Source organism: Monodelphis domestica, chromosome 6 (assembly GCF_027887165.1).
Source record: "Monodelphis domestica isolate mMonDom1 chromosome 6, mMonDom1.pri, whole genome shotgun sequence".
Taxonomy (NCBI): Eukaryota; Metazoa; Chordata; class Mammalia; order Didelphimorphia; family Didelphidae; genus Monodelphis; species Monodelphis domestica.
The window spans coordinates 287,276,071-287,299,603 of NC_077232.1; the positions used below are offsets into that span (position 1 = coordinate 287,276,071).

The following is a 23,533-nucleotide window of genomic DNA, read 5'->3' on the forward strand; positions in this document are numbered from 1 at the left end:
AGAACGTCTTTAGAAAAGGCTAGAAAGGCCAGGGAAATGCACCTGGGAGACAATTTGTTTTACAGAATAGCTGGGGAGTGATAAGGTCTGATCCCAATAACTTCAGGTGTAAGCTTTAAAAAAAAAACAAAACTGATTTCAACTGTCCTCTTTTAACTGGTTGAGATCGTCCTCCTGCTATTCCTAGCCCTGGGATCTGAACCAGATCAGCTTCCAGTCAGCTGCATTGCAACCTAGTGAAAGCGAAACCAGCCTTGGAAAGGCTAACCAGGAAGCAGTGTCATCAGGAGGGAGCTAGGTCTTAGTGTGCAAGAACATGGAGGGAGAAGGGGGGTAGAGGGGGAAGAAAGGTTTAAGATGAAATCTAGGCTGTCACTTATGGAACAGACTTTCCACAAAGCACTGGAAGAGTTGGGGAACTTTAGAGAGAGGTTAAGGGAGTTGATTGAGGGGGATGTGAATAAGGGAGTACTTAGATAGGGGTGGGGATGGGGGCTTATGATTGGGTGGAATCATTGCCCATATAGATTCATCCTTGGGTAGAGCTGTCCCAAGGTATCAGGCCCCTGCATATATGGCTGGAATGTGGAGGTTAGCAGGGTGTGGGGGAGAAGGGAAGAGGCTGCCCTTTTTCATGCAGTCTGTCCCAGTGTCAATGCTGATGCCAGGATTCATCTGTACCCCTTCAGGATTCCCCAGTCTGCCAGTCAGTATGTCCACCTCCCAGGGAGCCTCACTAGTGGAATAATAACAAATTTATGTCCCTTTAGAGATCTCTCCTGAGAAGCTGCCTCGCTTTTAAAACAAGGGACAATAAGGATTTTCTCCACCCACACCCACCACCCATTGAGGAATTCTGAATAACTTTCCATTGGTGAAATCTTCTGGAAATCTCTTTTGTGGATTATCCCCAACCAGACTTCATTCCCTTTCTGAACCCTTCTTCCGCCCAGTTTCTACATTTTAAAACTATGCCTCAAGTCGGGACATTAATGCACTGCTGGTGGAGTTGTGAATTGATCCAGCCATTCTGGAGGGCAATCTGGAACTATGCCCAAAGGGCACTAAAAGACTGTCTGCCCTTTGATCCAGCCATAGCACTGCTGGGTTTGTACCCCAAAGAGATAATAAGGAAAAAGACTTGTATAAGAATATTCATAGCTGTGCCCTTTGTGGTGGCAAAAAATTGGAAAATCCCTTCAATTGGGGAATGGCTGAACAAGTTGTGGTATATGTTGGTGATGGAATACTATTGTGCTCAAAGGAATAATAAAGTGGAGGAATTCCATGGAGACTGGAACAACCTCCAGGAAGTGATGCAGAGCGAAAGGAGCAGAACCAGGAGAACGTTGTAAACAGATAATACACTGTGGCACAATCAAATGTAATGGACTTCTCTACTAGCAGCAATGCAATGATCCAGGACAATTCGGTGGGATTTATGAGAAAGAACACTATCCACATTCAGAGGAAGAACTGTGGGAGTAGAAACATTGAAGAAAAACAATAGCTTGATTACATGGGTTGAGGGCATATGATTGGGGATGTAGCCTCTAAATGATCATCCGAGTGCAAACATCAACAACATGGAAATAGGTTCTGATCAAAGACACATGTAAAACCCAGTGGAAAGGGTGGAGGGAGGGGAGAGAGGTAGGGAAAGAATGTGATTCTTGTAACCAAGGAATAATGTTCTAAATTGACTAAATAAAATTAAAAAATAAATAAATAAAACCATGCCTCACCTGACTTACTTTAGAACTTCACATAGTACCTGGGATCCCCTTGCCCTGGAGGGTGGTGAAAATAAAAGGAATACTGACTATAATAATCAGCTGGATTTTTTGCTCAAGCTTCCATATGAAACCTTAATACAACAACAATGCTTTGTGACAATAAACTGGCCATGTGAATTCTGGAAGTCCCAAATTTGCCCGTTTCTCTTGGGAGCCCCAAACTGGCTTTATCTTAGACGGAACAAGGGATCTCTAAGCATCCTGAATAGGAGTAATAGAAAGCTCAAATCCTCAATCACCCTTTTCCTATTAGAAGTTTCCCCCATGGTATCAGAGATCCTTTTCCAAAGAAGACCAGCACTGGCAGGAACCATCATTTTGTATTCTTTGTAAGTTAAGCCACTCCCTGATACCCCAGCCTCTGGCTACAGCCTCTTTCCTAAGCCTGCTTGTTAACTGTCAGCATATGTTTGCTGTACTTACTTCCCCGCAAGGTATAAGTGCCCAAGTTCTATTGTTCTTTGGAGAATCATCTAGCCCTGTGATGCTCTTATAGGCACTGTCCTCAGAGCCCCAGAGTTTTGACTCTGCTATTTAGCACTGGACTCTGTGTGATGGCTGAATATTAAAGACCTGTCTTGTTCCTGATTAAAGATTTGGTTTTTCTGACTACTTCTGTGTTTTTCCAAGCCAACAAAGCTAAGCTTGAAAAGGGGCAACTGCCGACTGGATCTTGATCAGACTGTTTCAACCAAACCTGGACCCCAAAGCAGTCGATGGGATTTTTCCAGATTTCCCTGGAACACATAATCTTATTTGACTGTAATACTCCTACCCTTGAGCTATGGTGGCTTTGAGCCAATAAAGCTAGCCTGACCTTGTAGCTGTAGCTTTTTTCTTAAGAGTTCCCTGTGCCTGCAATTTTATTGGGAATTAAAACATTACCCTGTAATATTTCTCTGTAAGGCTCGCACCCTTCACCCATTAATAAGTTCTTCCTAGGACCTCCACTTTGTGAAAGAGCCTACGTCAGTGATGGTTGGCAGAGAGAGACAAAAAGAGAAATTTCTGAGGGTAGGTTGGATGGTAGGGTCAAAAGGTAGAATTCTGCTGATTGAAACAAATAAAATGGTTTAAATGGATTAAAATATTTGTTATTCAGGACAATGCAAGTTTTCTAGATTTTGAAGAAGCAAATGATTATGACTTTGGGGCTATATTTTATGGGCTAGTGGAAGAATTTAGTAACCTTTAAAATTGTTTTAAAATGTTCCTTGGTAGCCATCTAAATTTTCTCATTTACTTAAAATAGTTTCTTCTCTTTTGTTTATTATTGCCCTCCAATTTGACAAACTTGATAGAATGTATGATCATTTATATAATCCAGCTCTCACCACATGTGGGAGCTCTTTCCATAGGAATATAATTTCTGATCTCCCATTTTGCAAGAAACTGTCTTTTGAGAGGCTTTTATAAAACCTAGGATAATTTTTTTAATCCTTTCTGTGGTTCTTTATTAATTTTTTCTTGATCATCCAGTCCACTGTGTCCTAAATGGGACTTTTAAAGTACATTTTTTTAGTTAACTTCAAACTTTTATTGAATGACCTCCAAAAGACTCAACTGAAAGGGGGCCGCTAGGTGTCTCAATGGAGAGATCTAGACCTGAAGACAAGAGGTCTTTGGTTCAAATTCGACCTCAGATACTTTCTAACTGTGTCACCCTGGGCAAGTCATTTAACCATTTAATGCCTTACCACTCTTCTGCCTTAGAACCAATAAACTGTAGTGATTCTAATATGGAAGATAAGGTTGTTGTTTGTTTGTTTTTAGACTCAATTGAAAGCTTTAAATTATGTAAGGTATGGTAGTGGTTCAGTGGATAGAGAGCCAAAGTAAGGATTAAATAAACTTTTTTTTTAATAGATTCTATAAACCCATTGTTTTAGGCTCCTTTAGACATTTTGCTGACTTGGAATGAGAGCCAGATGTTTTCTGGTAGAAACGTATACAAACTTTAGGTTGGATGTTTGATGGGGGAGTCCAAATGGAATAGTGATAGCAAAAATTGAAAACACGGACTGCAGTGCTCTCTTGGACAGTGGATCTCAAATTACTATCATTTCCCAAACTTTTCATGACAGATTTTGACTAAATTAAATTGTTTTCTACAAACAGACTGATTTACATTTTGTATTTGTAAGCTAATAATTTTTCTTTAAGAAACTTTGAAAAGAACAGCTAGGTAGCACAGTGGATAGGGAGCTAGTCATGGAATGAGGAAGACTAGGGTTCAAATTTGACATTTCCTAGCTGTGTGACTCTGAGCAAGTCACTTAACCATCATTGCCTAGCCCTTGCTGCTCTTCTGTCTTAGGACTGATACAAAGACAAAAAGTAAGGGTAAGTAAAAAAAAAATAAAGAGGAGAAAAGAAAAGGAAAGGAAAGAAGAAAAAGAAACTTGGAGAAAAGAGAACCTTTCTTCCCAGACTGATTTCTTTTTTTGTTTTGTTTTATTATGGTGCATCTTGAGTCTCCTTCTGATTTTTTATATAGCCCTTTGTTTTGAATTGGATAACAGGGTGGTGAAAGATATTGTGGGGTACTAAAGTTGAACCCCCGGGGTTTGGGAAGGATACAATTTGCAAGAATGCATGACTCCAAAACTTAGCTTAAAAATAAAAGAAGAAACTTATTGATTTAGAAAGTAATGTTGAATCTGGCCAGGAGGATAGTATAGGTGGAACAGCAAGATGAAAGGCTGCTCCAAGAATCCATCAATTCTAGGGATTATATACTCTTTACAACAGTGAGGACGTGATGCTGTGTCATGGTGCGGACATGATTCTAGAGTGGTAAACATTCAGGCTTTTGGTGGCGGGCTTTAGTCATCTGACCAGAGTCTGCCTGAAGACCCTCAGTTTAGGGGACAGATGGATGCCTGAGATACAATCCGATGGTATCCAGGGGTAGCCTGGAGGTGCATCTCCCTCCACGTCCATCTCAAATCTAAAGGACAGTCCAAGGATGATAATTGTCTCAGGGTCTTATAGAAGTTATCAGATGTTATTGGGTTAGGAGTCCCAAGGACTGAAGGGAGTAAAGGAATTTCCCTGCTTACAGTTTGCCTCGGTTTGGGGGGTAGGATGCCCATGTCAAAAGTGAGTTCAAATCAGATGCTTACTAGCTGTGTGACCCTGGGCAAGTCATTATTTCAGGTCTTCACCTGTAAAGTGAGCCAGAGAAGGAAATGGCAAAATATTGCGGTATCTTTGCCAAGAAAACCCCAAATGATAGTCAGAATGAAACTGAGAATTGCTTTAATGGAATTGCCTCTGGTAAATATTCAGAGGCTTCAGAAACTGCTTGTTTCAACTAGAATGTTTCAAGTCTCTGTGGTCAGCTTTATTTCAGAAGTGTGATTTTTGTCTTTCAATTCTAGAAAATGCTTTTAGTTTGCTTCATAGAGAATAGAACTCTCTAGAGTCACAGATAATTTTGCTCCTGGTGGGATCCTCGAATTGGTTTTGTTTAAGATCATTTCAGAAATGTAACAAATGTATCCTGCTTTAGCTTCATTCTCTTGTTTGCTATGTAATTGCCATGGTGTATTTCTTGAAAGTCTGGATGCTTAATGAGTGCGTCATTACTTGTTATTTGCAGATACATGAAAAAGTTATTGTTCTGGTTTCATGGCTTGAATTCATGCCCTTCTTTCTAAATCCTTCCCTTCTGTCTTAGAATTAATATCGTGTGTTGGTTCCAATTTGAATCCAGACTTTCTCATCTCTAGGCTGACTAGCCACCTAGCTCCACCTCAGAATTCTTGACTTTTGCTGTACTTTCATCCCAGATTATAATCTCCTTGCCCTGATTAAGGATTCATTATTATTACTACTTTGGTAGTTCTGTTTTATTTTTTCAAGTTGACATAATATTTTTGATTTAACATGGGCACACATGGAGCAAAGGTAATAAAGGGTTACTGTTTTGTTTTTGCAATGAAAAAACATAGCGATCTCATGTCAGGAATATACCCAGTCTTTGAGAATAAAAACATTTTAAGAATATAGGCAGAGAGGGAACTTCCTTAGATTGACAGCTATACCTTGAGATGGGTGACCCTGGGCAAGTCACTTTACGGTTTATCTCTTCTGCCTTAGAACCAATCCACAGAATTGATTCTAAGATGGGAGGTAAAGGTTTAAAAACAACAACAACAAAAAAGACTCAATTGAAACCTTTACATTCTTTAAGGGAGGGGCAACTAAGTGGTTTTGACTCTTATGTGGCTTTGACTCCGGAATTATGCCAGAGGAATTGACGGTAGGAAATTATTTCTAGGAATTTCAGACTTGTCCACCCTTTGACAAAAGATGAGGAATTTCTTAGAGGTAGTAACCCTTCTAATCCAAGGAAGCATTCCTAGTGAAAGACTCATTAAATCCAAGAATCTGACTCAAATGATAATTTTGAATTTTCCTTTTATTCCATTTTATTATGCTATGTTTCCTAGAACATTTGGTTAACTGAAGCTTGTTTCCTATTAATATTAACTTTATCTGGCTAAAACATGACTAATGGAATGATTGTGTCATGGGAAGACTTTTGATATTCCCTAGATAAGAAATCTCATAAGAGGAAGAAGAAAATACAGCATCTTTAGAAATCTATCAAAAGATTTTATTTGTGGGAGGATACTCCTACCTAACTATTTATGGAGCAATTTCCCTGACACCATACCTTTGGCTTTCTTTGTGACCTGTAAATTCTTCTCCCTTAATTAGTTCATTATTACTTCTTTTAAAAGTAGCTTTGTAGTTTTGAAATGGAGGATTTTACAGTGTTGAAATCTATAACTTAGTTTTATCATTTGTTCTGCCTTATTTTGTTCAACCTAATTGAAGGAAGCATGAGCTAATGAAATGGTTTAATTAGATCTTTGCGACTTTTAAGGCCTAATTAAGATTGTTATATGTTTAAAAAAAATTTCTCCATCTCTCTGATAGAATTTTCTCTATAAAGACTTGTCAGAAAGTCTAGTCTGGGTTCAGAATTTTCTTTTCTACCTCCTGAACCTGCTCTTAATCATAATAAAACCTAGGTTTTTACCTCTCTAGGTGGTAGAATTTATTTTATGTGATAAATTTATTCACCAGTAACTGGTAGGTTACTTACTGTGAAGAATGGATTTAGCTCTCTCCTAATTGTAACAATGGGTATCAAGTGGGGGTCAGACAGTCGTAGCCCTATACAAGAACAAAGGTGCACGAGCAGCCTGTGACAACTACAGAGGCATCTCACTACTCTCCACTGCTGGAAAGATCCTCGCCCTTGTTATACTCAACAGACTCCTGTCATCTGTTTCAGAGCAGAACGTGCCTGAATCACAATGTGGCTTCCGACCAGATCACAGCACCATCGACATGGTCTTCACGGTGAGGCAAATGCAGGAAAAATGCCTTGAGCAGAACCTGAGTCTCTACATTGTCTTCATAGACCTGACAAAGGCATTCAACACAGTGAACAGGGACGCATTGTGGGTGATCCTCAGCAAGCTTGGTTGCCCAGCAAAATTCATCAAACTGATCCAGCTCTTTCATGTTGACATGACAGAGGAAGTCCTATCTGGTGGAGAGACTTCCGATCGCTTCAACATCTCCAATGGCGTGAAACAAGGCTGTGTCCTCGCTCCGGTACTATTCAACCTATTTTTCACCCAGGTATTACGACATGCTGTGATGGATCTAGACCTGGGCGTCTATATCAAATACCAACTGGATGGCTCACTATTCGACCTTCGCCGCCTGACTGCAAAAACAGAGACAACAGAGAGACTCATCCTGGAAGCTCTCTTTGCAGATGACTGTGCTCTCATGGCCCACCAAGAAAATCATCTCCAAACCATTGTGGACAGGTTCTCCATCGCAACAAAACTGTTTGGCCTGACTATCAGCTTCAGCAAAACAGAGGTGCTGTTCCAACCTGCACCAGGGAGGCCAACGAACCAGCCGTGCATTACAATCGACAGCACGCAGCTTTCTAACATCACTTTCAAGTACCTGGGCAGCGCCATCGCCAACGACGGGTCCCTAGACCACGAGATCAATGCCAGGATCCAAAAGGCCAGCCAGGCACTCAGGCGGCTGCGCTGCAAAGTCCTCCAACACAGAGGTGTAAGCACTGTGACAAAGCTCAAAGTGTATAACACAGTGGTCCTCAGCTCGCTCCTGTACGGTTGTGAGACATGGACACTGTACCAGAAGCACATGAAGCAGTTGGAGCAATTCCACCAACACTCTCTCCGGTCAATCATGAGGATCCGATGGCAGGACCGAATCACCAATCAGGAAGTCCTCGACAGAGCCAACTCCACCAGCATCGAAGTCATGATCCTCAAAACCCAACTACGATGGTCTGGATACGTCATCCGCATGGACCCACGGCGAATACCAAGACAGGTATTCTATGGTGAACTGTCAGCTGGGCTCAGGAAACAAGGCTGACCAAGGAAAAGATTCAAAGATCAGCTAAAGTCAAATTTGAAGTGGGCTGGCATTACACCAAAGCAACTAGAACTCGCTGCCTCTGACAGAAGCAGCTGGCGAACCCACATTAACCATGCCGCCACCACCTTTGAAGATGAACGACATCGACATCTTGCCGCTGCGCATGAACGCCGACACCAGGCCACAACCGCACCTCCCGTAACAACTGGAGTCCCATGCCCCATGTGCCACAAACTCTGCACCTCAGCCTTTGGACTCCAAAGCCACATGAGGGTACATCATTAGATGATAATTCACAAAGACATTCTCAATCACCGAGAGACTACCACTATACTATCTATAATTGTAACAATGAAGATACTTAGCTCTTCCTTTATTGTGAAGATTAAATTGTAATCTCCTGATTGTAATAATGAAGGTATTTAGCTCTTCCTTTATTGGGAAGATTGAATTGTAATCCACAATCGATTTTTAGATTTTAATCCCCAAAAAGGTAGTAAATCGGTATTTTAAGTAGATCTGCCCATTTTAACTACAAAAAGGTGTTAAGTAACTACAAAAAGTGAACTAAGCAAAAAAGGTGTTAAGTAACCCAAAAAGATATAGTCTAACCAAAGAAGGTGTGAACTATACACTGGGCAGTCCTGGAGAAAAGTGTCTGCTGTGATTGGTAGATGTGAAATTTAGGGGAGGTGACACAAGAGACAAAGATCTTTAAAAAAGAGGACCAGAGGCTATATATATATATATATATATATATATATATATATATATATATATATATATATATATATATATTCAGATATATTCAATTTGAGGAGATGAAAGAGCTCTCTGACTTGGAGGAGAGACTGGAAGACAGACACCAGAAGACAGACACACAGACTTCTTTCCATTTAGATGGTCACCATTGGTGAGTGAAAGGCTGATTTAGTGACCCCGCCTTTCTGGAGGTGAAAAGCCTCCAAGAAAGGCTCATAGTCTTGAGACTCTTTTCCCTGATTAGGGCCTTAGTATTTCTACCTGACTCAGAGGAAGCCAGAGTTTCCTCTCTCTCTCTCATTCCTTAATATCTTTCCTCTATTGTAAACAAACTACCACAAATTTCATTTATTTTAGTAATTCATTTTGGGATTTTAGAAATTAAATCCCTAGCAACCACCTATATAAATATTCAAGGTCCAACCACAATTAAATTTAACATTACCTACCTCATGAACTCCAAGAAGAGATGATTCACGCACAACTCTCTCTACAAGAAAGGCAGAGACCTTACCCACTATGATCTATAGATATCCTGGTCCACTTTCTCTGAACAGGAGCCACATTCCCCAGAAGAACAATCTTAGGAGACTTGGGTTGGACAGGGAAGAGTGTGCCCAGTACAGCAGAAGGCCCCAAAGCCAGACAAAATGATAATTCTGACAAATAGCTTTAAGGGGATGGCTGCAAAGACAGTGGATATCCTCATAGAGGCAAAGTCAAATGTTTGAGGGTGGAGTCCAAGGGGAGTAGACCCATGTAGAAGTGATAGTAAAGGGGTCAGCTAAGTGGCTCAGTGGATTGAGAGCCAGGTCTAGGGAAGAGAGTTCCTAGGTTCAAATCTGGTCTCAGATACTTCCTGGCTGTGTGACCCTGGGCAAGTTGCTTGACCCCCATTGCCTAGTACTTACCACTCTTCTGCCTTAGAACCAATACACAGTATTGATTCTAAAATGGAAGGTAAGGGTTTAAAAAAAAGAATATGAAAATGGGGACTGCAATACTGTCCAAGATAATAGATCTCAAGTTACCATCATTTCCCAAATTTTTTACGGCAGGTTTTGGACAAATAGCTCTTGGACATAATGGTTTGAGTGATATCTGTACCTGGGATATGTCCAGATGAGCTTAAAATATCTCAAGGAAGTAGTTGGTATGAACAGAAAAATTGAAACTCTGGCTCTTGTATGCCCAGAAGCTAGCACTCACTGGAGTGTTGACACCAAAATGGAACTCATTCTAGCGTATTCAAAATTATAATGGGATTCTGCAAGTGACAAGCTGGGACCCAAAACTTGCACACTTTGACCATCCATGCAGGCTGTGTAGAGGACAGATGTTCTAGTGAAGATGACAGAAATGCAACTGTTCACTCTGAGGTATCACCTCACACCTAGCAGATTGGCTAACATAACAGCAAAGGAAAGTAACGAATGCTGGAGGGGATGTGGCAAAGTAGGGACATTAATTCATTGCTGGTGGAGTTGTGAACTGATCCAACCATTCTGGAGGGCAATTTGGAACTATGCCCAAAGGGCGACAAAAGAATATCTACCCTTTGACCCAGCCATAGCACTGCTGGGTCTGTACCCCAAAGAGATAATGGACACAAAGACTTGTACAAAAATATTCATAGCTGCGCTCTTTGTGGTGACCAAAAACTGGAAAACGAGGGGATGCCCTTCAATTGGGGAATGGCTGGACAAATTGTGGTATATGTTGGTGATGGAATACTATTGTGCTAAAAGGAATAATAAAGTGGAGGAATTCCATGGAAACTGGAACAACCTCCAGGAAGTGATGCAGAGCGAGAGGAGCAGAACCAGGAGAACATTGTACACAGAGACTGATACACTATGGTACAATCAAATGTAATGGACTTCTCCATTAGTGGCGGTGTAATGTCCCTGAACAATCTGCAGGGATCTAGGAGAAAAAACACTATCCATAAGCAAAGGGCAAACTGTGGGAGTATAAACACCCAGGAAAAGCAACTGCCTGACTACAGCGGTTGAGGGGACATGACAGAGGAGAGACTCTAAACGAACACTCTAATGCAAATACTAACAACATGGCAATGGGTTCGAATCAAGAACACATGTGATACCCAGTGGAATCACGCGTCAGCTACAGGGGGTGGGGGGGAGGAAAAGAAAATGATCTATGTCTTTAATGAATAATGCTTAGAAATGATCAAATAAAATATAATTTAAAAAAAAGAAAGAAATGCAACTGTTCACTCTTTGGGATGCACTCTGAAGTATTTGACTTTGGAGACTCACTAGTATCAGGAGTGGGAGGATAGGTTTATATCCTATCAACCAATTCTATTAAGGAAAAGATAGGAAACTCAGATAGAGAACAAGAGTATTATCATTGGGAAAGTGGGACATGTAAGGTGCTACCAACAGAATAAAACTTCAGATCACTGATTCCAGACCATTCAGAGAAAGGTCTAGAAGAATCTCTTTGTCTATGATGGAAGATCTTAGAAACCATATTAAAGAAATGCTGACTAATATCATCATCACAGAATCTAGAAGCACTTCTGCTTCACCCATAGTGGCAGTACCTAAGAAAAGTAGAAAGGGACAGATGGATGCTGGTTACCAAACTTTAGAAAAAGGGATTCAAGTAGACCAGTACTCACTTCACTATGCCATGGGTGCAAGATGCTCTAAATTATCTGCAAGGCAATCAGTAGTATTCAGTTTGTCTGAAAAAAAAAGGAAAATACTGCTTATATCTAAGTCTAGAGACTTAAATGTTAGCTGATTATAATAAAGCTGACCCATAAAAATAAGTGAGAGACCGGGCAACTTCCCTGTTCTCAAAATCGTTCCCCAAAATGGAGGGGGCCCTATCAGAACTATTCACTAGAACCACCCATTGACTATAGGAGAGTTACTTGGTATTTCTAATTAGCAGGGGGAAGAAAATGATGGACATTAATACAGGAAAGGGCTGAGAAAAAGAGATTGTTCACCAGCTGTATTAACACTTGCTGACCTAGATATGAGTATTGAAATTGCTGGATGCATACAGAAAAGGAAACTGTGTATAGCAGGAGAGCTGAACCCAGAGGCAAATCCTTTCTTTCCCAAAACTATTACAGAGACTTCTAGGGTACAGATTTAACCCACAGAGTTTGAAAATACTGAGACCTGGGCTGGTTGTTAGCCATAGACACACGAATCTTTATGATCTTGATAGTTAACCCATACCCACTACTAGCTCTGTTCTAGGTTCTGAGACAACAGTTAGTAACAGGATCTAGGCCCATTAGACTAGTCACTAGGCTAAATTATGATGTTACAGGTAGAGTTACACATGTATCTAGGCAACAATACTAGAGATTGTCCATATTAAAAGTTCCTTGCACTTTTGTGCCTTGTGTATATTTGCTACTGTACATATGGATTAATGCATGTTTAATTATTGTTTGTTTTCCTAATTTTTGCTGTTATGTTCATTTATGTTTCATGTGATATTCAGGTATAGCAATGTCGATAATTATTTTCTATGTATACTAATCCTTACAGTTGGGCTTTATAGTTAGACCTATTGATATTATTGTTGCAGCTTGCAGGTTTTGCTTTATTAATTTTGCTTATAATGCTTTTGATTGATTGCTATGTCCCATGGATAGTCATGTTCTGTCCCATCCATTATTACTGGAATACACTCTCAAGGTGATACTGTCTAGTGCCATGTCTACTACATGTACTGTTAATGCACATTTATTTATTGCATTTTCAGTGGTACTGAAGCTTGGTTACCTGGGATGTCAGGAAAATCAGCCTTATTTCCCTGTTTTAAATTACTAATGTTGGTGTTTATTCTATATATTTATAGATTTTGGACATGCCACAGCTGATATTTGCAAGAGACTACAAAGAATCTATCCATGGGGGCAACTGGGTAGCTCAGTGGATTGAGAGCCAGGCTTAGAGATGGGAGATCCTAGATTCAAATCTGACCTCAGACACTTCCCAGCTGTGTTACCCTGGGCAAGTCACTTACCCTCCATTGCCTAGCCCTTACCACTCTTCTGCCTTGGAACCAATACACAGTATTGATTCCAAGACGAAAGGTAAGGGTTTAAAAAAAAGTATTCCAGTGAAGGAATGTAACCACAGTCTCATTGGCATGAGTCTCTCTCCTAATTGGTGGATATTGATGCTCTATATCTATGTTAGAAATGAGGTAAAGTTGGCGAAAGTCTCTGTGAGTCTCTTCGTTCTCTTTAAGTCTCTGAATTCTGCAGTTCCTTCAGGTGCTTCTGAGAGAGAAGATCTAATATGCCAACCCCAGCTCAGATTGTGGAAGGAAAAGACTCTGGGAAGAAACCAACATGAGAAGAGCTGGCTATCTCTATTATGTCCCCATTCCCAGCTTGCTACACTAGACATCAAGTAACTTCTTTTTGGGTGAGATGTAGGATTCTTTCCCTTTCTTTTGTTTAAGCTGAGTTACCTCACTCCCAGTCAGAGAGCTCCTTCACACTGTATTGCCTGGCATATATTCTCATATATACTTAATCTGATTTCTGGTTTTGCTACTGATTTGGATAAATGAGTTTCTTGGCTAAGTGTTATGTATGTTCAATGTAGAACTGTAATTTGATGAAAGGAAGGGTCAATCCTTGGATACCTTGGAACCTGGGGACCTGCTTCTGCCAATAATGAAGCAGCAATAAGAAGTTAGCTTGAACCTGAAAACTATATCCCCTAGACCATGATAGTGAACCTTTTAGAGATGGAGTCCCATGTCCACTCATCCCCAGAGACTGTGTGCTGTGCCCCTCTCCCACCACATACTGGGTTTGCCTAGCTCCCCCACCCTTACCATACTCAGAGGATGGAAGAAGCACTCCCATTAGGGACAGGTGAAGAGGAATGTCCTTAGCAAGTGTAGAGAGGGGGAGGGGAGTGGTGCAAGTGCTCTGCTCCCTTCCAGCTCTGTCTCCTATGAGTCACCCACCTTACCCCCTGTGTGCTCCAATTGGACTTCTGGACGGAGGGGTGGATGATGCAAAAAAATATCATCACGTATGATGGAAAGGGGGGTGGGGAGTAGCTCTGCCCTAGTCTCTCTGCCTCCTACTAATGAACTTTATGTTGGTAGTGGTGGGGAGGGAGGGTGGCCAAGTGCCCACATAGTGTGATCTGCATGCCATCTTTGGCACCCATTCCATGGGCTCACCATCACTGCCTTAGATGAATAATATTTAAAGGAGCAGATTAATATAATTCTAGTATGGTACTTCCTATCTCTGAAGAGAATAGAGTAGCAGCTTCTGGCCCCCTACCTTCTTGCTTCTCCTACTGGTAGAGAATAAAGTCTTCTGGGAGGTTAGAGATATCTATTTTGCCTCCCTTTGAGTCACACAAAGACATTCTCATGCCACATGTAAGAGATGGCCCTCACAATATGTGAGCAAATACAAGTGTCACAGTGACTTTATTAGGCAGAAATGGTCAAATGTACTGAATACTGAACCACAGAAGGTCATAGAATCACAGAAAGTAGTCTCATAGAGTTGATCTTATCCAATCCTTTCCTTTTCAAATGAGGAAACTGAGGGACAGAGAGATTAACATTAAGTCATTTGCTTAAGGTCTTTTCAGAGTTCCAAAGCTTTAAGCTAGGTTTCCCCAGAATAGTCAGTGTGCCCATAATGATGGCATATAAGAGGGGACTGGCCATGATTCTGAAATGTTTCCAAGGATTTCTTTTAACCTCAGTGCCTTTTTTTTTTTAGTGCCTTTGTTTTAAAGTGCTTTCCTGTTCTGCTTCCAACTTCTTGAAGAGAAAAAGTGTTGAGTATAGGGAACTCAGTAATATTTATTTTATTTAAACCCATACATTCCATCTTAAAATTAATACTGTGTATTGGTTCCAACGCAGAAGAGTGGTTAAGGGTTAGGTAATGGGAGTTAAGTGACTTGCCCAGAGTCACTCAGATAAAAAAATGAGGTCAGATTTGAACTCAGGGCCTCCATATAGCCTTTACAAGTCTGTTTATGTCCTTGACATTCCATTCCCCAATAAGCACTCACATTCCTAATAGCCTTCAACTATTGTTAATATTGAATTCAGTCATCCTTAGTCTTTACAGGCTCATGGTGTCGGAAAATTTCCATACTTCGATTCAATTCTTTGTATGTTTCAATGGGTTTAGCTTTTATCTACCCACAGGATACATTTATTATTTCATCTAAAAATAATTAGATATTGTGGATAGTCTATATTTGGTTTCCAATTAAGGACTGATTTCTCTCTTCCTTTATAGGTTACCAAATGACCAATTAGTGCAACCATGACCTACGTTTATGAAACAAATTTCTCATGGTAATATATTGACAGTGCTTAACACAGAGACCATGGAATCAGACATTCAGGACTACAGCCATTATTCTGCTAATGACATGTGTGGCTTCTATCTAACCTCCAACAAATCTCTGATTTATTACTGAAAATGAGATACAATTATGCATTTTCAGTAGGATCTATTAAAGTGATGTGAACATTTTTATTAAGAACTGTACTTGTAGAGTTGTTCATTTGACTCTTTGCTCTCTCAAAAAATAATCCTTTGGAGATATTTTCTATGATTTGGTTTTAGCTGGCATAAATTTGAGGTCATACATAACATATTAGAAAAAGAGCAGAAGTAGGCATCTATGTAAAGTTTTATTTATGGATTTTTTTCAAAGTAAGAAATGTGTTATTTATTTTTAAAACCAATTAAGATCATTTTAGACTAATGAGAGAGATGAATTTTTAACATTTGAAAGTTTTAAAGATCAATATAAGTGAGAAAGAAGTGAATAGCCATTTAGAAGAAAAAATAGCTTCAGATGGCTCAAGAGTCAGTTCAAGATAAAGTTTCTGTGCTCTATGGAACACAATATTTCAAGCATGTTTAGAATTGTCACTGTTCTTTCTTATTGCCATGGAACTTCATAAACTTATAGAATGGACTTGATGTTTAGAAGTTGGGAAATGTCAATTATTCATTGTTTCACTGGCACGGTAAAGTTCATATATGCTTTATAGAAGAAATTGTCTTTCCAACACTTGACAGTTGTTTGTTGTTTAGTCATTTTTCAGTCATGTAGGACTCTTCGTGACCCAATTGGGGTTTTCTTGGCAAAGATGTTGGAGCATTTTGCCATTTCCTGCTCCAGTTTATTTTATAGATGAGGAAACTGAGGCAAGCAGAACTAAGTGACTTGCTTAAGGTCATAGAACTAGTAAGTATCTGGGGCTACATTTGAAATCAGGAAGATGAGTCTGGCATTACATGCATTATACAATTTAGTATTGGAAACCTTGAAAAGAAAGTAATGGCACCTGACAGCTGGCTATACCATAAAACCTTTACTGGGTAATCTAATGTAATGCTTCAAATTTGAAAAACATATTTAGTTCACGGAATGCTTACCAGGTGCTTTCTATGTACTAAGCATTGATAGAAGTAAAGGAAATACAAAGATACTAAAATATGCTGCCTACCCTTAAAGAGTTTATGATGTATGTACTAAGCACATCATTAAGTGAATTCAAGATTGATTTAAAGGAAAAAAAACCAAATAACTTAATTAAACCAATTCATCTTACTATTCAGCTATCATTTAATTTTATGATGTAATTGATACTTATATATTTAGTAAAGAATTTTGTTAATGTGTATCCTTTAGCTTTTCTCTCTGGAACTGATCATATCCCTTTTGAAGGAATAGAATGCTATGTTTTTTTAATACCTAGGAATGCAAGAAAAAATCCAGATCTCTGCTTACCTGAAATTAGACTTTCTAATAGGACTTTTTACATATCCAGATACAGCGGTAAGCAAATTCTTCAAGAAAAATTACTAAAGGAATTGGAGTATGGTAAAAAAATGATTTTGGTTTAAATTATGTTTGATAAAGACTATTAAGGCAAAGGGATTGTTCATTTTTCTGGACCACATTAGATTAAAAATTATCAGTTTATAAATCCTGAGTTAAATGGTGTTTATATAAGCTTCATGAAGGAAAATGAACTTAATGTCATTTACCTCCTTTGCATATATTCTGTCAATGAAAAATTCAATGTCTGTGCTATTTCCATTAACGTCAAAGAAAGCTGTTATAAATATTTTTGTACAAGTATGTCCTTTTCTTTTCTCTATGATATCTTTGGGATTTAGATCTAATAGTAATATTGCTGGGTCAAAGGGTATGTGCAGTTTTAATAGTCTTTGGGGCATGGCACCAAATTGTTCTCCAGAATAGCTGTATCAACTTATACTTTCACTGTATTAGTGTTCTGATTTTCCAATATCCTCTCCAGAATTTAGCAGTTTCCTTTTTTTTTTGTTATATTAGCCAATCTGATAGTTGTGAAGTGGTATCTCAGAGTTTTAATTTATATTTCTCTAAAAAATAATAATTTGGAGTATTTTTCATGTGACTATAGATATTTTTGAATCTTCATATGAGAACTCCTGTTCATGCTTGTTGATTCTAATACTTTTCTAAAAAATAGAAAGGGATGTTGTATTTTGTTAAAAGCCTTTTCTGCATCTATAATCATATGATTTCTGTTGTTTTTTTATTGGTGTGGCCAATTATGCTGATAGTTTTCCTAATATTGAACAATCCCTCCATTCTTAGTATAAAACCCACCTGGTTATAGTGTATGTTCCTCATGATATATTGCTAATATTTTATTTAAATTTTTTGCATCAATATTCTTTGGAAAAATAGTCTATAGCTTTTTTTCTCTGTTTTTGCTCTTCCTGGCAAAGGAATCAGTATCATATTTGTGTCATAAAAGGAACTTGCTCCAACTCCAACAATTTATTCTTCAAGTATTCAATATGTAGCTGTATATGGTGCTCTCTTGGTTCTATTTTTTATGGTGCTCTCTTGGTTCTAATTTCTGGATTATTTCACTGTCCAATTATCCCATGTGGTTCTTTCCAAGTTGTATTAAAATTAGCCTGCTCCTGGTTTCTTGTTTGGCTATTTCTCATTTGATGGTCATTCTCTCAATTTCCAGTTCTTTCTCACCACAAAGAGAGCTGCTATCAATATTTTTGAACAAACAGGTTCTTTTTCTTTTTCCATGATCTCCTGGGGAAGCAGATCCAGCAATGAATTGTATTTCTGGGTCTAAGGGAATGCACAGATTATAACTATCTGAGTGTTTTAATACTCTTTTAGTAACTCATCAATACTCATTTCCTAATCATGAGACTCGGTGTAAGGCACTGTGCTAGACACTAGAGTTTTTAGCTTATTCTGCTCACTATTCATCTGATAGATCTAGGCAGTTCTCTATGAATAAACATGTAATAAAGTTAAATTTATATTTCATATTATGCAAAATGTTTTTGCCTGCCTATACCATGGTCTATTTTGTTTTCTTTTTAGTTAAGATACACAAAATTGGCTGAAGTGAATCCAAAAATATTTAAAGTTCCTTGATTAAATTTAACATTATTCCTAGCTCTCAAAGGGTGTTTAGTAGAATGATGAAAATCCTGGAAGTCAATGAACTTCAATGAAAAGTATTAGATTAGGAACATTTTTCTAATTAATTGGGGGTTTTTAATTTGCTGTTTTTCTAGTTTTTTAGTAGCATGCCCCATTCATTGATCTGCTTTTTTCTCTATTTTATTGATATAAGCATTCAGGGAGATAAATTTTCCCCTGTGTACTGCTTTGGCTTTATCCCATAAATTTTAATGTTGTCTCCTCATTGTCATTCTTGCTAATGCAATTAGCAATTGCTTCTATGATTTACATTCTCTGGCTGACCAACCCATTCCAAAGAATTAGATTATTTAGTTTCTAACTAATTTTAAATTTGCCTTTCCATGGACTCTTATTGATTATAATTTTTATTGCATTATGATCTTAAAAGTTATAATTATTATTTCTGCTTTTCTGAATTTGGTTGTGAAGTTTTTATGCCCTAGAACATGGAAAAATTTTGTGTATGTACCATGTGTTGCTGAAAAGAAGGTATATTCCTTTTTATCCCTATTCAGTTTTCTCTAGATATTTTTTTAATCTAATATTTATAAAATTTTATTTACTTCCTTCCTTTCTTTTTAATTTTTTGGTTATATTTATCTAGTACTGATAGGGGAAAGTTGAGGTCCCCCACTAGTATAGTTTTACAATTTCCTGCTTAAGCTCCTTTAGATTCTCCTTTAAAAATATATATGGTATTCTATTTGGTGCACATATGCTAAGTACTGATATTGCTTCATTGTCTATACTACCTTTTACCAAGATGAAATTATTTTCCTTATCTCTTTTAATCAGATATATCTTTTCTTCAGCTTTGTCTGGGATCATGATTGCTACTCTAGTCCCTTACCTTTACTCTGTGTGTGTCTACTTGCCTCAAATGTGTTTCTTATAAACAACATATGGTAGGATTCTAGTTTTTTATATACTCTGCTATCCATTTCTGTTTTATGGGTGAGTTCACCTCATTTACATTCACAGTTATGATTACCATCTGTGTATTCACCTCCATATCATTTTCCTCTTTTTATCCTACCTTTCCATCTTTCACTCTGCCCCTCCACACCAATATTTTGCTTTTAATCTCTCCCCCCCATACTCCCTCCCTTATATTATTCCCCTCTTCACCACTCCCTTTCTTATTCCTCTTCTGCTTCTATGTAGGGTAAAATAGGATACTGTACCCCAATGAATTTTACTATTCTTCCCTCTCTGAGTGGATTCCAATGAGACTAAGGTTTAAGTAATACTCTTTACCACCCTATAGCAGTCCGACCAGCAGTTGCTTCATAAAGTTTTTCCTTAGTGGATTTTAACTTGAGAAGGAGAAATGAGTCTGAGAAAAGTGGGTGATAAATCAAGACACACAGACAAGTTAATTGATATGAGGAGCGGCACTTGCCCCTGATAATATTCTCCTTTGAAAATTAGTTAAAGGAAAATATGAGAAATAAGAGAACACATGGAAGTAAGAATTCCGAGATAAAGATGAGGAAAAGAGAATCAAGGTGATCAGGCAGGAGAATAGGAATCAAGAGAAGGAACAGTCCTCGCCTTTATTCAGATGTGGATTGGGAGGCATTCAATGAATATGTAACAAAGCATAAATGATTGACTTTGGTTGAAATGGTAATGATGACAACAATGAGGTGTGTGTGAATCTAACCAGTGCTTTGCAAATGAGTTTGGCTCCACTTGCTATGTTAATGAGTTTGCCCTGGACAAAGGCAGCTTGGCCAAGTCAAGAGCCAGCTCAGGAATCATACCATGCACCTGGCAATACAATATCCATACATCAATCATATTTCTTAGATGCTTATATGTCTGGAAGGCTACACATCCTTATCTTCTCCTCCACTGTAATAGTTTTCCCTCCCCCTGCACAACTTTATGTAATATAACTTATGCCACTTTACTTCTCTCTTCTCATTTCTCTTTGTGCAATTCTCTTTTTCACCCCTTGATTATTTTTTGCACATAGTCCTAAACAGTTTACTACCATACCCTCTGTCTATATGTACTTCTAACTACTATGAAAATAATGAAAAAAATTTAAGTTACAACTATATTTCCACATATGAATATAAATAATTAGATTTTATTGAGTCCCTTAATATTTTTTTCTCTTTCTTATTTACCTTTTTATGCTTATCTTGAATTATGTATTTGGACATCAAATTTTCTGTTTAATTCTGGTCTTTTCTTCAGGAATACTTGAAAATCTTCCAGAATATAATATTTCAAGCTTTCTAATACTTCACTGTGGAAGCTGCCAGATCTTGAATGGAGCTCTATGATATCTTAATTGTTTCTTTCTGCCTGCTTGCTGTATTTTTGTCTTGGCCTGGGAGCTCTTGAACTTAGCTAAAACATTCCTGGGAGTTGTCATTTGGAGATTTATTGCAGGAGGTGATTTGTGGATTCTTTCCATTTCTATTTTACCCTCTTGTTCAAGAATATTAGGATAGTTATCTTTGATAATTTCTTGTAACATGATGTCTTAACTTTTTTTTTATCATGATTTTCAAGTAGTCCAATAATTCTTAAATTAGCTCTCCTGAATCTATTTTCCAGGTCAGTTGTTTTTTTCAATGAGATAGTTCATATTTTCTTCTATTTTTTTTCATTCTTTTGATTTTGTTTTACTGTTTTATTGTTTCTTGATCTCTTATGAAGTCATTAGCTCCTACTTGCCACATTCTAATTTTTAAAAACTGAATTTCTTCTGTGACCTTTTGACTCTCCTTTTCCATTTGATCCATTCTATTTCTCAAGGAACTCTTATTTAATTGGATTTTTAACCATTTTCCCCCAGTAGATCAATTCTGTTTTTTAAAAATTTATTTTCTTCATTGGATTTTTGTGTCTCTTTTTCTCCAGTTGACCAATTTTGCTTTTTAATCTACTTTCTTTTTGTATTACTTTCATGTCTTTTCCCTATTTTTTTACCTGTCTCATTTGATTTTGAATTCCTTTTTGAGTTCTTCTAGTGACTGAGACCAATTCCCATTTTTATTTGAAGTTTTGCTTATGGTTGCTTGAATCTAAGCATCCCCTACTGAATCTATGCCTTGTTCTTTGTCCCCATAGAAATTTTCTATGATTAGGTGTTTATTTTGATGTTTACTCATTTTCCTAGACCTTTTTTTTTGCCTGTTGAAGAGGAGTTCTGAAAACTGTTGATTCTGTCTCTACTGCGCTATTTTGCCCCAGGGCTAAGGCTTCAGCACAGTGAAGGTTTGAAAAGGCCAAGTGCTTCCAGGTCTCACTGTGGGCTAGTGTCAGGGCTTGGGACTTCAAGGGCTGGATGTGGGGCACTCTGTTGTTGGTGTAGGCAGGGTCCCAAGATCCCAAAGTTGGCCTATATTGAGGCTCAGAACCTAGAACATTAGGTAGGGGATGATCGACTGGCACTCCTTAGTGTGCAATTTTACTTCTAGTTTCCCCTCATCCCATGAAAATCAACTCTTTTTGCCTACCTTTCAAGTTTTTTTTTTTCTGAAGTAAAGTCCCCTCTGTCTTATTGTTTGTTTTTGACTCTTGCCTTTTTGAGGCCCTTTGCAAAGATTCTTAGAGTAGTTTCAGCTTTTGCTGCTACTAAGCCACCATTGTGACTCCTTAGAAACATTTTTGGAAGAATGTAAAAAAAAATCATTTTTTCAAATTAAAACTGGGATCTGTTCTTTTTTAAGAATGAAATCTCTATCATCAAATAGAAACACATCACTCAATTATCATGCTAATTATTGCCTACCTCCTGACAGAGAGATGGACTCAGTGTGAAAATGGAGATAAAATATCTTTGGACATGGCCAATGTAGAAATTTATTTTGTCTGACTATGGATGTTTAATACAACAGATTTTTGTCTTTCCCTCCCCACCCCCCAAATATTAGAGACTAAAGATAGAGTAAATATATTTTTAATTTTAAAAAGCAAATAAATAAATATGTCAACATAATTATGATAAATCCTAATTCTGATTTTGGAGTTTAGAAACCAAATCACAATTTGATCTCCATGTCACTCTAGGGCTCCTACTTTTTCTGGTTAACTTGACAAGTAATAATAGCTATTAGGAAAGCAAAATTATTTTTCTTCTTCTTTGCTTTCCAACATACTACATGTAAGCTGTCATACTGCTATAGTGTCATTGAGATTTACTTTATTTTTTTTAAACCCTTACCTTCTACCTTAGAATCAATACTGGGTTAGGGTTATCATGATCATACTAATCACAAATGAAGAATAAAAATTAGTGACTTTGCCATTCTGAACCTGTTTCTTATTATGTAAAACAGGGATAATGAAACTTCAGTAACTACTTCATTAAATTGTTGGAAGGTAAGAATGAGACTGTTTCTCTATAAAACATAAAACAATACATTTTTATATTAACTGTGATTAGTATTAGATCCATCAGGATATATCAGGTGTTCAGGAAGGTCTAGTACCTCTAGTGTGAGGCTTGCCAAACCCTTTTCAGGGTATCTTTCCTCCTTTGGAGTCCATCTCCAACCCAGCTCCCATCTGTGGCTCCAAGAAGCTCTAGTATATGTAGTGGCCACACCCCAGGAAACTATCTTCTTAGGCAGGCTAAACCAGATTCAGAGTAACAAATAGCCTTTGGTCCTATTGGGAATTTAAGGGGAGTGTCTACTGTCGGCATGGGAAAACTTCCCTTGGCAAAATGGATAGATATGAACAATTTGTTTTCATGGCCTTGAAGTCAGTGGAGAGCTTGGTTAAACATCAAAGATGCCAAGGTCATCCATTACGTCCTGAAGCTTCACCAGTTATCTTAATTTTGTCTTACCACTGTACTTCAATGACTCTGGAAGGGAGTATAAGACTTATGATTATGTGCAACTCTAAGTCACTTAAAACCAGTTTGTGTGAGTCAAAAGACATCATCAGTGATGTCATTTTGGTCCTCTTTGAGTATGAAGGACAACAGCAAACCAACAACCATTAGTCCATCATGGGATACCAAAT

At 38.1% G+C, this 23,533-nt stretch overlaps 2 protein-coding genes across 8 annotated transcripts in view; one reads left to right on the forward strand and one right to left on the reverse strand.

Moving 5' to 3' along the window:
• LOC100024823 (PIGY upstream open reading frame) overlaps positions 1–13,990 on the reverse strand; it is a 35,741-nt gene extending 21,751 nt beyond the window's left edge. For 2 of the 7 annotated variants that reach the window (XR_008913035.1, XM_056803326.1), the window contains exons 1-3: positions 12,173–12,286; positions 11,659–11,724; positions 1,746–1,790 (exon numbers count right to left, since the gene is read on the reverse strand). The gene's annotated coding sequence lies outside the window, so the exon portion shown is untranslated. Of the gene's footprint in view, positions 1–1,745; positions 1,791–11,658; positions 11,725–12,172; positions 12,287–13,856 lie in introns of those variants that run through there. The other 5 variants (XM_056803324.1, XM_001375926.4, XM_056803327.1 and 2 more) reach the window with 4 other exon arrangements.
• Positions 12,391–23,533, forward strand: part of HERC3 (HECT and RLD domain containing E3 ubiquitin protein ligase 3) — a 159,138-nt gene continuing 147,995 nt past the window's right edge. The window contains exons 1-2 of the mRNA XM_056803314.1: positions 12,391–12,503; positions 13,276–13,438. The gene's annotated coding sequence lies outside the window, so the exon portion shown is untranslated. The remainder of the gene's footprint in view (positions 12,504–13,275; positions 13,439–23,533) is intronic.